Here is a 12,318-nt window from a genome sequence, read left to right as displayed (position 1 = left end):
TTCACTTAATGGGCATTTTTTAAGATGTTGCATGGAAATTACTGGATGGTATTATCATAATTAACTTCAATCACCCAAATGGAACAATAATAAGGACAAGTTTTACAAATTGCCATAAATAAAAGCGTTGTCTGCTATTTAATGCAACACACACTCTGCCTTGCAGTCCTATAGAATGTGTCATTCACAAGCAAAAGTTATTGCAGATCAATCATTTTTTTTTCCTTTCCTGTCCTTTTGTCTAATTCAAATATACTTCACATTTCAGGCATAGATTCTTAACAAATATGTGCCACTCATCCTAGAACCTGTAATAATTGTTATTGATCTGCAGTCAATATAAATACACATTTAATGCTATCTATTGTAATCTGATCAATAGATTCAAAAATTGCCTACTCTTTTAGCCGTACATGTATGTGGAAGGCATTTCAAACTTCAGCAAAGCAGACCTGGGGACTAGTGAGATAACAAGCAACTATGTTGGAATTCTGCAGTGCTCCAGATGGAGAAGTCAGGCAGGGAGTAAGAAAAAATAGACTTCATCATTTTTCTAAGCCTGGATTGCATGTTCTGGTTCTTTCTTAAAGGGCATGCACAACCAGTGTACCTTTGGTTAATCACTGTGAATCCCCATGATTGTAACAAAGATGACTGGTGATTGATCCAGGAGGAGCTAGCCCGTCAGTATGATATATGAGGGAATGAAATAAAAAGCCTCCTTCAAAGTAACTTCTTTGATGGAACACAGAAAATACTAGCACTCCCTTGGACTTTCAGTGAAAGAAGAAAAGGATTTTTCTTTCTTTTCCTCAGAAGCAATGGTGATTTCATACTTTCTACAGTAAAAGTAGACCTCAAGTCACTAACTATTATTGATAAATCATGAGGAAATTATTAAATCCATATTATGTGCCAGGTGAAACAAAGGCAAAAACCAAATAGTGCTTACTTTCAGGAAATTTACAATCTAATGAGGGAGAGAAAAGTAAGCATATACCAATATTACTATATATGTATATGTGTGTGCATATATATATATATATATATATATATATACATATATATATATATATATATATATACATATATATATATGTATATATAGCAACTTAGTTTGGGAAGGCAGTATACTAGCAACTGGAATGAATAATGATAGGTTTTATGTAGAAGAAACCTGGTATTTCCAAAACTGGAAGTGAGGAAGAAGTGGGATCCAGACAGGAGGAAGAGCAAAGAAAATGAGACAGGCAAAGTGACATATGCATGAAATAGCAAGTAGGCCAGTATAGTTGAACCAAAGCATAAAACAAAAGGGGAGTAATAAGTATGAAGTCTGTGATATCATCACTATTACAAGATGTTTTTCACTTCCATTCAGTGACACATGAGTGGAAAGAGAGGAGGTAGTTGGTGAGAGCAAACCATATTTGGGAGTTGAAAAATTATGGCAGGAAATTTGGAGTATAATGCATATTTAAATTGGTTCATAAAGTGGAGAAGAAGAAGAGGGTAGCCAGAGCATGAGTAATGACCTGGGAAAAGTCTGAGGGTAGAAAGACTGAAAATCATGGGAAAGATAAAGTCTAAATTTGGCAAAGTAAAGTAATAAATGGTCAAGTAAGAAGCTTTTCTTTTGAAGAAGAAAAAAGTTGTACCTTATTTATTAAGAAACAATTTGAAAAAGCAGTTTATGGAGAGTACAATGATAGGAGGTCACAATGAGATAAATTTATATCAGAATCTACAGTTGGTATGATCTTTTATTTGTGGTGTTGGTGCAATGAAAATGTGGCCATCTCTGTAGAATTAGTTTATGGGTGTTCAACAGAATGAATAATTAAGAAAGTAGAATACTGAATAAAGACCAATCACATTGAAGTCCTGGTGAATTACAAGATTGTCTATGAACCAGACTCTCCTCTCAAAGAGGGAGAAAAGAAAATAACTTAGAGTTCAGTAGGTAAGAGGCATCAGCGTTTGAACTAGATAATGAAAGTCATCTAGATAGAGCAAATCTCAAAGGAAAGGGAAGGTAGAGAAGGGAAAGGAACAAAGATTTATATAATGCCTGCTATGTACCAGAAATCATGCTAAACACTACAAATATTACCTCCTTTGAAGGAAGACTGGTTGTTGAACAATGGTAGTGAAGGGAGTCTGGTTATGTTAATGGGGCAAGGAATATTGCAACTACACCCTTAATACCACTGACTTGAGCAGGAGGGCATGAGACAAGATGTCATTTGGAAGGAAACAGGTCTTAGTGAGAATCAGAAAATGGAAAAAGCATAAGAGCAAGAGATCTAAAATGAAAGAAAATTTATCAGTTGTGGAACAGGACTTCCTGATGGTACAGAAGAAGGTAAGAGCAGCTATGGGAGTTTTGTGTTTCTTTCCCTTAGCCCAAGTCACTGAATAGCTATCCTAAGAAATGAATATTACCATACTTGTTAATAGCATTGTACTTAAAATGCCAAAAGCGGGTTACTTGGCAAAAGTTAATTTTTGCAATGAGTACATTGTGGAGAAAGGCACTACCACCAGGAGTCTACAGCTGAAAACATGAAAGATTCGTCCCTGGCTGACCAGAACATCTGAATTTGTGAGTCACCAGAACAATGTAGCTCTAGAGTGAATGTGAAATATCTATTGAACAATACCACAAACATGTCTTTACTTTCCAGGTGAATATTAATTTCTTGATAAGCAACTAGCTCCATTTTCACTACTTGTCCAATAATAGGTCCTAGCCCAAGCCTTACTAGCTCATTGTTTGAGTTTTGTTGGCTCAGAGTGAATATAAATACCAATTGTTTCTGTTCTGGCCATAAACCCTGAGGATCTTCCCTTCCTTGACTGATTCTTTTGTAAAGCCAAACTAGGTCATCTTTTGTCTCAGTTCTTACCTAGCCTTTAATTACTGATTGGGTGTTACCTCAGACAAACTAAGACCTGGAAAAGACCTTAGCTTAAAAAGGTCAATGTCTCCTACTGCATCTAGGACCATTGCCAGTCATCTTGGCCTATGTCTTGTCATTGGACTTTGATGATTCTAGAAGAATAATGAGGCTGATGACTTTGCATTCCTGTGCCTTAAATTCAATTCACTTTCAAGTCAAGATATCACCCTCCTGACATCATTAGTCCTTTTTAAGAATGAAGGATAAAGAATAATTTGACAAATAATTAAAAGTCTTTTGTGCTTAAAGCATATTTTTTGTGTGTGGTAGAGAAAATAGTTTTTTATAATTGTTTTCTGCTTTATACATTACCTACTTTTTTTCTGTAAGGCATTCTTCAAATCTTTTGGAAGTAGAGCCTAGTTATGTGCTTTGCCTAAATTGACTTTAGAGATTTCCCAAAAGCTTCTAGGACTGGGACAATGAATCATAGAAAGAAAACAATTTGATACGCGTATTTAGGGTTAAGACCCATAAAGACTGAATCTACATTCAGTCTGTTGAGCCCAGAGCCATTAGTCCTTTTTTTTTAATTTTTTATCACCCCTTTTCTAGAAAGAGGTTTTCTTGGGTCCTGGTTGACACTTCTTTATAACTTACCTTCAAAAGGTAGATAAGATGTTAAGAATAAAGCAGATTATGAGTCTGACCCAATGTCAACTAATTGAGAAGCTGGTGGATGTTAACCAGAGTGGAAAAAGTGATAAACAGTCAACTAGGAAGTTTCTCTTTTGAAGAAGAAAAAAGCTGTACCTTATTTCGAAAAAACAATTTGAAAAAGCAGTTTAAATTTGAATATAAATTCCTAGAGAACAAGACTATCTCCCTTTTCTATATGTATCCTAGCATGCAGTAAGTGCTTTATAAATGCTTTAACATTTCATTCCATTACAAGTGAAAAAAGTGAAGCCTTCATGCCCACAGTTATAAATATGAATTTATTCTTGCCAAAATCTGTGTTAGCTGATGTACAGAAAGAAGAAGGAGATGCCAAAAGTTAAATATGCTGGCTTCTTGTCAAAGATACCTAAACCTCAGATTAATAGCTCATTATCTGAGTCTTTATACATAATAACTGGATCCAACATTTTATAAAGATTAAGTCATTCATTCATATTTTGCATTGGTTCATTAAGCTGGATTCTCTGTGTTCAGGAGGCCACATAGATAAGCTTTAACAAAGCAAAATGGCCAAATATTTCTCTATACATAGTCATGCCTGTATAAATATGACCATAAATTAAACAACTGCCAACACACAATCATTCATGACTGTACTATCTGTATTTGGCCAATTCATTTGTTTAAAATGTAACAGAATGAAGTGAAGAGGAGAGTACTCTATATCTGGGGAGACTCACAAGTGGCTAGAGCTGTCGTTGTGTGTGGCCTGAAGGGAGGCAGAATAGACATCTCTAGCTTCTTCTTCTCCAACCCTACTCTAAGTGAGACTTTCATTCTTGATAGGACATCCTTGATTGGACATTGTGGCTAGAGGCCACTAGCCCCTCCACAGAGAACAGAGATACTGGTTAGTTGTCTTTCATTCTTGTAGAGTACCAAAATGATATCACTATGTTGCTATATTCGCAGTGCCTACAGTGGCTATGAATATGCCAGCATAGCTCTGAATTGCAAAATACAACAGACTTTCCACATGGAAGACAAAACCAAAACATTTATTTAAATACCAGAAAGCCAAATCCCAACACAAGAAAGCTAAACCCATCATAACAACAGAGAAATCCATACACAATAACAATGCAGGGGGCACTACCATCCCCAAGTCTTCCCTCTGTTAGCCTTCCCACAAACCAGCTCCCTTAAACAAATCACAGACAGACTCCCTTAAATAAAATCATAAACAAGCTCACCTACTCATGCCAGTTGCTACCCCAGTTGTCTGCTTCTCTGTCCTTCCCAGCTCTGACTAGTCTAACCAACTTTCTCTCAGCTCTGCTCCAGGTCCACCTCTTCCTGTTCCACTTGTTCAACCATCTCCTTCCACCACAGGCTTCATGTGACTCAAACTCATGACTTAGGCTTCCATGTGACTTAAGCAAATCACATAGGCCTATTAATAGATGGGAAAGATCTTTCTATTCTGTTAAAATATATTAATTCTATTAGAAATAGAGTAACAATGTTTTTTTCATTTTTAGGTAAAGAATTAAATCTTGGCAGAATGTTTGATACTGCAGGGTATAACATATCTTCAGAATTTTTCAGAGTAGATTGATATTTTTATTTTGTCAATGCTGAGAATGCCACTTCACACAAATATGTAGTACAAAATGGAAGAAGTATGCTTAGGGCTATTTCAGAAATTCTTGGGAGGGGGCAGAGCCAAGATGATGGAGTAACAACAAGGACTTCCTTGAACTCTCCTCCAAAGCCCTCCAAGTAACTGTAAAAAAGGACCCTAAACAAATTCTAGAGTTACAGAATGACACAGTGAAACAGATCCCCAGCCCAAGACAACCTGGAAGTTTGACAGGAAGGGCCTTTCGCACTAGGCATGGAGCAGAGCACAGTCTGGTGTGGGCCACACTGTCACAGACCTCTGGAGCAGGCCTCAGGGCAATGAATCATTTGAAGCGGTGGCAGTACTCAGACTTCTCAACCCACAAATGGCAAAAAGGTCATTGGGAAAGCTCTGTGGGACATGGTTAAAAGAGGACTGGCTGGCCAGGTCAACCCCAACCCCATGGCTGTAAGGAGGATTGCAGTGGCAGCCAGGAGTGGGGGTGACAACAGCAGCAGTGGTGTCAAAGGGTGCTTCTGGAGCTCTACAGCCATAGGCAGTGGGTGACTGAGAGACTGATACAGGCCTGGGACAGTCCATCTACCCTCACCCCCACCCCCACTAAAAGCAGAGTCTTTCCTTGACAAAGAATTAGAAAGTCAAGTGTTTGGCTTGGAAGATGAGTTAACATCATAAAAGAACTCAGACTATAGAATCTTATTTTGGAGACAAGGACGATCAGGGCACACAACCAGAGTAGGACATCAGAGTCAAAGTTCTTACATCAAAAGCCTCCAAAAGGAATATGAATTAGTTGCAGGCCATGTAGGAGCTCAAACAGGATTTTGAAAATCAAGTAAGAGAAGGAGAGGAAAAATCGAGAAGAGAAATGAGAGTGATGCAAGAAAATCATGAAAATCAAGTCAACAGCTTGCAAAAAGAGACCCCCCCCAAAATACCGAAGAAAATAACACCCTAAAAATAGACTAACCTAAATGGTAAAAGAAGTCCAAATAGCCAATGAAGAGAAGAAAGCCTTAAAAAGCAGAATTGAGCAAATGGAAAAGGAGGTCCAAAAGCTCACTGAAGAAAATAATTTCTTAAATAATGAGAATGGAGTTAGTAAGTTACTGAGGACAAATCTGAACTCAGGTCTTCTTGATTGTACCACCTAGAATATTTACAAATACCTTGATCTTCTACAACTAATTAATTAATGTCAAACATAAAGCCACCAAGGAAAGACTATATGTATATTAAGGGTTTATTTGCATCTTGAATTTGAAGTTCATTGAGAACAGTTTTAGAGCAATTAACACCTTTGTAATACAAGTTTTAATGTATGCTTTTAGAATAGATTTAGAAAATATACAAACAAAAGTTATATATTAAGAAAACATAGAACCTACTATCTCAGGGCAACTATAGAAAGATTAATTATTCCATGTCAAAAAGAAAGAAAAAGATTGATAGATACAACCAGAGCATGTGATAAAAAAATTAAGAACTTAACAGAAAAATTATTGCAATTGTCAAAACATTCCAAACCCCCTCTCCACCTCCATTTTAAGTTATATATTGCTCAATACTATGATTCTTGAGCCTGAAGACCTCAGTTCCACCTGAATGAGAAATTCTCAAAAAATTTTCTCTATCAATTCAGTAGTAATGTTCCATACTAAATCCTTTTTTCTTGCCTAAACACTTTAAGGAAATGGGATAAAAGCTTGAGGTAATTCTTTTTTCCTTGAGGATAGAATGATGATCAGATAAGGTAAGGGGGATTATTTATTTTACCTAAGGTTATTGCCTTCTCTCTCCATATTTTGACTAGATTAATATGATACTAAGAAAAACAAGAAGTTTTTGGTTACTTCAATTAAATGAATTGTCCTGAGTTCAGATGGAGTGGTCAAAGTTGTATTGCATGGCTTAGAAAGATGGTTCATTTTGGGGAAAATGATTTAGGGGCACTAACATTTAAGTAAATGTTTTGCTATTACCCAAATTCTGACTCCTTACTTAATCTTGACTATGGAATTTTTTTAAAGGTGTAACTCCAAAATGGCTATAGCTAGAAAGATTTCCAAAGGCATGAGGAAATGTTGCCCAGTTTTCTTCATCTCCTTTTCTTAGCATTATTTTTACCTTTCTCTTACACTGAATTCAATTTAATTGTTAAATTATTTTCTGGCAGACTTTAGCAAAAATATTGAGTACAGAATTTTCTTCCACTAAACAGATAGAATATCACCCTATTATAGTGATGTCTAACAATAAGAATAGATTTGTTGAATAGAAAACTGTTTACCTATGAATGAAGCCAATGAAATAGCTACAACCCCAGAATGAGATAAAAAACAAAACATAAGTAATGTCCATATGAATTCAACCAACAATATGCTAACAAAGAAACTATGAATAAATTTAGTCACATGAATTTATTTATTACAATCAAGGATTTCTTCAGGTTGATACAAAATTAGGCCATTGCCACCAGAAAGTACAGAATGGTTGTCCTTAAGGAGTCTGGATTTATTGATTAATATATGTATATATTGATAATCTATTAACTATGTGGAAGAGAGGTAGCAAAATATAGAGACCCACAAAAGAAGTCAATATTGTGATGGAACAAAATGAGATTCTAAGTTCTCTTTTCATTCTGTTTCTGATGTTGTCCCAAAAATGCTGAGCCTATAGAAAAGGAACTGACTGCCCAATATTGATATTCAATTGGGAAAGCAGTAATAAAAAATTAAAAAATAACAATTAGACTAAGAGAATTTCTCTCTGAACTCCAATGAATAAGATGAAAAGAATGAAATAAAGATGAAGATGATGGCAATAAATGTTTCTATAAATATGTGTTCAATGCATTATTATATGGTTTTGAGATAATTAGAAATGAAAATTCATAGGTCTCGATTGAACTATCTAATTTTTCAACTTATCGCTTATGTATGCTTTCTTAGGACATTCTGACTTTAATGGCAATTATAAATGCTAAGAATAAAATTTTAAAACAAATCAAATGCAAACTGAAAACTATCTTTTTGATGTCTTGTTTCTACAAAAAGCTGTGACAGTAGAAAACAAGGGTCATTATATTTCCCTTTCTGTACAGAAGTTATGCCATTTTATAATGTCTCCAATTCAAGTGTAAATGATCAATCGCAGCTAATGTTATTTTCTTTTCCTTTATCCAAGTTCTTATGCAAGATCAGACAAAGAACAAGAAGTCTTCAACTTCCAAAAATAATGTCATGTAAGCAAATTGAAGAAGCTCTTCCCCTGCCCTCAAATACAACAAGTTGCCCCAAAGGATAGAGGAGGTTGTGAATTCATGGCTGTAAGGAAATGGTTCATATTCAGAAGTCCATTGGCCCGTAGAGACGCACTCCTCTATATACCATATGGCTTCTATCAGTCCTGTATGGAATAAACCTTTTACTGACCTACATTATAAATCTTAATAAAGTGGGTTTTATCACCACAAGAAAGGATACATACAATGGTAAATTATGACTTTGTTTATGCCCAGTCCCTGGGAGAAATCTCAGTTGTCATGTCACTGTTTAGAGGGATTGCCTGCTTATTGTAGAGATTATTTTGAAAATAGGAAATTCCATCCATCCTCCTCAGAATCCAGTCAAAATATAAAATTAAGCATACTTGAAATATCAGGGTTTCACTAACTCATAACCTGATGTTGTAACATGTCCTGTTATAAAAAGTGTTGATTCTAAACTTGCATGATAACAGGCTTAAATATGTTCAAATGTGATGAAGGTGAATTGCTGAACTTCATCTATTAAGTATATTGGGAATGGAATAAAAAAGTAGATCACTTTTTACTTGTATAACACTATATTTATATCACCATGCTCCTTTACACAATAATGAGAAAAAAGTATGAAACATACATGAAATCCAGTCCTCCTTGGAGCAAGTACTTAAATGGCATATACTAGGTCACCTTCCTAAATCCAGTGCTACCACAAGAATCACTGATTGTTTCTTCAAAGAAGGGACTTTTCCCATGAAATGGTGTGATCATTTCCTTCATCATGTTCTTTTATTCAACTTTCCTTTATTCAATTCCATATTCCAACCTATCTGATATTGGTGATGAGGCTTCTTAATATAGATCTGAGAATTTTCCATCTGTCTCCCAGGAAAAAATTAGGGCATTCAACTAAAAAAAAGTGGACTACTTGAATAGTGCAATCTCTGGAGAAGAATGACCAAAAATGCACTTGAGCCTTCTGAAAAAGAACATTATTTCTTCTCCTTTAAAGAAAAAAAAAAGACTGGGAGGCCAGAAAGACTCAAGTAAATTGAACAGAAAACCAATAGTAAAGAAAAAACAGAAAAAAAGGCTTGAATCAGGAGAATGAGGGCTAATGCTGGGAACAAAATGATATTTAAAGGTAGGCTGCTTAACACCCAGGGGTCTGAACCAAATGACACATTGCATTCAGGATCAGTGAAATCCAAAGACCACAGTTTTTTTTTTAAGATAGAAAAAGTTAAGTTTCCTTTCCAGACAGCAGATGCAAGAGAGGAGTTACTGGTTTTAAAACAGGAACAGAAATGAATAATCACAGACAATAAAATACCTTTCCCCCCAAAAAAAACCCTAAAATTAAGACAAAGTAAACATGTTTAACTTAAACATAGGAGAAATAATTTCTCAGTGGCCAATGTGGCCAGTTGTTCCAAGTTACTATGGACAGCAATTTTAAAAAGATAGTGGTAGTTTGTAGAAATACAGTTTTGTATTACCTTAGTTTGATGGAAATGTCATCAGACAAATACTCCATGTAACCTTAAAGTTATGTCGTATTTATGTGGATTTGGAGCTTGCGTAGACATTGGAAGATTTTTGTGTTAAATGTTTTCTGTGCACTTTGGGGCCCAGCGCTTAAGAACTGGGGTTCAGAATGTATGGTACAGAGTGATAGACGTGGCCTCAGAGTCTCATGTATGGTCCTTATATCCCTTACTTTGATGGTTAAAATTCTTGAAAAGATCCCTAATTTTATCTCAGTGGACACTGTTTCCATGAATGTACAGAGAAAGTGCTGTATCAGTAAGCACCGCAACATACACAGGGGGACCTCCCACCACAGGTTCTTCAAGCTACATTCATAAAGGAAAGGCAACTTTTGAGAGGCTAACAATGACTTTAATCAAGCACATGTATCAATTCTTTAGTCAGGCACATATATCATTCACCTAGTACAGGGGAGTCAATACCCTGAACCCCAAAGTAATCAACAGACATGGTTGACCATAATTCAACAGATAGGTACAGCTGTCCGACCATCATTACCAGAGAGGGAAGAGTGACATCTGCGTTCTCAAAGTCAGGGGACTCCTTAGTGGCTTCCCAGAGTCCTCATCTGGCACTCAAGCCTTCTTACCAAAATTAAACCCCCAAATAAAACCTCACCCTCACAGTATTTATACTTTTTTTTAGAGCCAAACCTTGAGAATCACTGCCTCATTAACCAAAGCTGTGGGTATTTCTACTATACTTCCCTAATCAAACTCCCTTTAATAAGCAGGTGCATTAATGGGTCAGAAAGATCCTCCCCCATCACATTATTCAATCAGAGGCATTTTTAGTAAAACAACACCAGCAAAAAATGCTAATTTGATTGCTATTATAGGAGCCTTTTTATACTATGTGAGTCTTCCCAATGCTTTCCAAGTATAAACCTATAGAAAATCTACTCAATCCAGAATCATGTATTTTCTGGGTTAACTCAGTGACTATCTCCTCTAAACTATATCATGAACTAAGGACAAACAAACAACACTAGCCTTAAACACTGAATATGCATTGCCTCAGACAAATTTAGACCTGTTGAAGACCTTAGCTTAAAATGGCCAAGATCTCCCATGGTATCCAGGGCCATTTTCAGTCATCCTGATCTGGCCACTGGACTCACATGACTCCTGAGGAGAAAGTCAGGCTGGTGATTTTGCATATCCCTTCCTCACTTAAATCCAATTAACTTGCATATCATGACATAACCTCTCTGATGTTATTATCCTCTGCAAGAATGAGGGACAAGGAAGGAAGGAAGGAAGGAAGGAAGGAAGGAAGGAAGGAAGGAAGGAAGGAAGGAAGGAAGGAAGGAAGGAAGGAAGGAAGGAAGGAAAGAAGGAAGGAAGGAAGGAAGGAAGGAAGGAAGGAAGGAAGGAAGGAAGGAAGGAAGGAAGGAAGGAAGGAAGAAAAGAAGGAAGGAAGGAAGGAAGGAAGGAAGGAAGGAAGGAAGGAAGGAAGGAAGGAAGGAAGGAAGGAAGGAAAAAGGAAAGGTTCTTTGAATTCTTGCAAAATATCTTGGGGTCTACTGGCTGGATTTCTCTTAAAGATCATGTCTTAAACTCAAATCACTCTGGCTTTCATTGATTGGCCAATAGTAGGTTCCAGTCTGAGCCTCTCTTGTTAATTAATTAGGCCCTAACTATCTCAGAGTGAATGTAAATTGCAATTATTTCTGTTTTGACCAGAAACCCTGAAAGTCTTCCCTTTCCAGATTTGTTTTAATTAGGTAAAAGAGGCCATTCTTTGCCTCATCTCTTACTTAGCCTTAATCACTGAATAGGTATTGCATCAGTCAAGCTGAGACCTGTGAAAGACCTCAGTTTAAAAAGGCCAATGTCTGTCACTGCATCCAGGGCCATCTCCAGTCGTCTTGATCTACATCTTGCCACTGGACCCAGCTGGCTCAGGTGGAGAAAGTGAGGCTGGTGACTTTGCTTAACTGTCTTTCACTTAAATCCAAATTCACTTGTATGCCATGCCATTACCTCCCTGATGGCATTGTCAGAACAAAAAATGGCAACATGAATATCTGAAAAAGATAGTTGATAAAAATATATCATACTACTCTTGTGGAAAAACTGGAAGGATTTTGATCAGATGATAATATAATAGATGGCATCAGATCTACTTGAATGAAACACTTCAAACAGTAATTATCCCAAGAGTAAGGAAAAATATAAAAAGGTAAACATGAAAAACCAATTACAAAGGATTTAATAAGAAAAAAATGTTTACTCCCTATATAGAAAAATATTATCTGTAACTCTTAA

The sequence above is a fragment of the Notamacropus eugenii genome, chromosome 3 (assembly GCF_028372415.1).
Source record: "Notamacropus eugenii isolate mMacEug1 chromosome 3, mMacEug1.pri_v2, whole genome shotgun sequence".
In the NCBI taxonomy this organism is placed as follows: Eukaryota; Metazoa; Chordata; class Mammalia; order Diprotodontia; family Macropodidae; genus Notamacropus; species Notamacropus eugenii.
The sequence above is the reverse complement of the archived record's forward strand: the minus strand, read 5'-3'. Positions refer to the sequence as shown.